Here is a 3,025-nt window from a genome sequence, read left to right as displayed (position 1 = left end):
AGATACAAAAAAATTACAAAATATCTTTCAAAATACAAAAATATTCATGTTTTATGATTTCTTAGTTTAGTTCATTTGTATTGCATTGGTTTATAAGCTTTATTACTTCTAGTCCTACTTCTAATCTTTTGGTTGGATGAAGTCATAGACTCATTAGTACCTTTGATCATGAGTCTTCTTATCATTTCCTTAGGATCTTAGATGAGTATTTGCTTCTTCCTTATTTCAATCCTATTATGGATCAAAAATCTTCTCACTCAACTCATGATGAGGATGATGCTTCAAGAGTTCCTCTTGAAAAAGTTTTAAAACTTACAACTAAAATTGATAAAATGAGTAATTGGCTTATTCAAGAAAACCATAATCAAGATTCTATTCAATCTATAAAGGCTCTTAAGAAAGTTCTTCATAATAGTGATCAAGGTGTTAACCTCTTGCATGGTATTACTCACCTTGTGCATCCAAATGTTAAACCTTTAGCTCAAGAATCTCAAGATTTAGGGTTGATTCCTCTTGTCACTAGTATATAATCTCCTTCTATTCTTTTACCTAGTGTTCCTACCTATACTCCTTCTTTGATGATTGTGATGGTTCCCTCTATTCCTATGAGTGTTCCTCATGTGTGCCTTCCTACATCACAACCTTCTTATCATAATGTTCCTTTTACTTATTCTAATCCTCTTCCAACTATGGTTCCAAGTGTTCCTCAAGTTGTGTCTTCCATTCATGTAGCTTCCTATACTTTACCTAGTGTTTTTAATGTTGCTATTCCTCCTATTTCCTCTAATGATTCATCACTTATCAATTTGGCTCAAAATGTGTCATCTTTACAACAACAACTTGCATCCTTGACTCAAAACAAGTTTAGTATTCCCACTTGTGACATGGGAAGTCATTTGCCTCGAGATATTATTCATACTCTTGTTCCTTAGCAAGCCAATATGCCTTATCTTCAAAATTACAATGGTAAGGGAGACCCTGTTCATCAAGTTAAAACATTTCAAATCCTTTGTAGTGATTATGCTCATGACCATATGATTTTAGCCATGTTTTTTTCTAGAACCTTTCAGGACAAGGCCTTGCAATGGTTTTTCTCTTTGCCTCCTTGTTCTACTGATTCATTTCCACAACTTGACAATGCTTTTATTCAACAATTTCAAAACAACATTGGTTTGCAAGTGCCTTTGACTAATTTGATGCATTCTAAACAAAGTGCAAAGGAAAAATTGACTAGATTTGTTGGTAGATTTAAGCATTTACATGCTCATATTTCCTATCTTATTCCTAATATTGATATTCAATGTATGTTTATTTCAAATTTGCAAAAGCATATTAGAGATAAAATTCTACTTACTAAATTTACCTCTTTTCAACAACTTTGTGGAATGCTTCATCATTATCAATTACAAGTCAGTCAATTTGAGAGCACCACTCCAATGGCACTTGTTCCTATTGATAAAAGTGATGTTTCTCCTAGTCCAAATAAATTTCAAAAATTCAACAACTATGTCAAGATAAATAAAAAAGTAAATACAATTGTTGATCAAGTTGTTGCATCTCACAATGCCACTTCTGCATCCACTTATTTTTTATTAAACTGTATGTTTACTCCTCTTTCTAAATCTTTACATTGTATTATGAATAGGTTGTTAACTGCTAATAAGATTACTTTACCTCCTATGCAACATCTTTTACCTTCTACAATTACATCTAAATATTTTGATCCTAAGGCTTTTTGTCAAGATCATTGTTAGAATGGTCGTGATACTAAGAAATGTTATACTTTAAAACATAAGGTTTAGGATTTAATTGACTCTAATGCTTTACCTATTGATAATTTTGATGGTAGTGGAAATATATTTATTTCTCCTCCGAATCAAAATCTTTAAATCTATATGAATCCTTTACTTGCACATGATACTTACACCATTATTCAGTCATCTTCTATGGATATTGTGTATGATTCAAAGATGGATGATCTTAAACACATTTTTAATCAAGTGGAGCATGTTGTTCAATTTGTATCTCCATCTCAACCTTAGCTTCAATCTCAACTTTCATTTCACTCTCAACTAAAACCTAAGCCTAAATTGAAGCCTCAACCTAAACCTTGACAATAGCTTAAGAATAAAAGACTTGCGAACTTTTGATTACCTTCAATGATTCTAAGACTATTAAAGCTCCCAATGGTCCCCTTTATATTTATGCTAAGATTCCTTAGATACATACTCGTGGTTTTCTAACTGATCCTACATCTTCAGTCAATGTTATTACTAAAGAAAGTCTTTTTATGAAAAGATGCAACGTAATTTTTATGATAGATTTGATGTGTGTATTCAAACTTGAAATGGTTTTCTTTATCCATCATCTGGTTCTAGTGATTTATCGATTAAACTTTGTGGAAAAATTGTGAACACTACCTTTGTTGTTGTTCCTAATTTTGATTAGTTTCAAGTTAAGCTTAGTTTGTCATGGTAAAATGACATGCATGTTGTTGCTTCACCTATTCATAAATGTCTTAAATTTTTTCATGATGAAAAAATTAAGATACTTAATCATATTTTATAACCCTTCTAGGCCTAGAGATTGCACTACACTTGACTTCTTTTGGCCTTCATTACCTAATTCATGTCCTTCTCAACCTGATCATCTTTTCCACTCATATCAAGCCTATAAGCATCATAAGATTCTTGAGTTAAGTTTACATCCTATGGATCTTAATCATGGTCTTTTTCCTACATCTTCCATAGCTCCTTTATCTATGGCTTAAGCCTACATCTATTGATCAAGATCCTCCTATTTCTTGTCAGTTTATTGATAATCCTATTAATCCTTATATAGAACCTATGAAGGATCCAACAATTTCTCCTCCTAGTTCTCAACACATTTCAAGCAAGACAAAATGTAATTGATCTTCTAATGAACGTTGTAAGAAGCATCATGTTCAAGATAAAGCTCGTAATTTTTCTCTTCAAAAATATTTTCCTTCTTTGGTTACAACTATGCATGATCTATTAGAAGAAGT

This window comes from Cupressus sempervirens, chromosome 6 (assembly GCF_028749045.1).
Source record: "Cupressus sempervirens isolate cs-2001-9-10 chromosome 6, ASM2874904v1, whole genome shotgun sequence".
Classification (NCBI taxonomy): Eukaryota; Viridiplantae; Streptophyta; class Pinopsida; order Cupressales; family Cupressaceae; genus Cupressus; species Cupressus sempervirens.
This window is presented reverse-complemented; position numbering follows the sequence as displayed.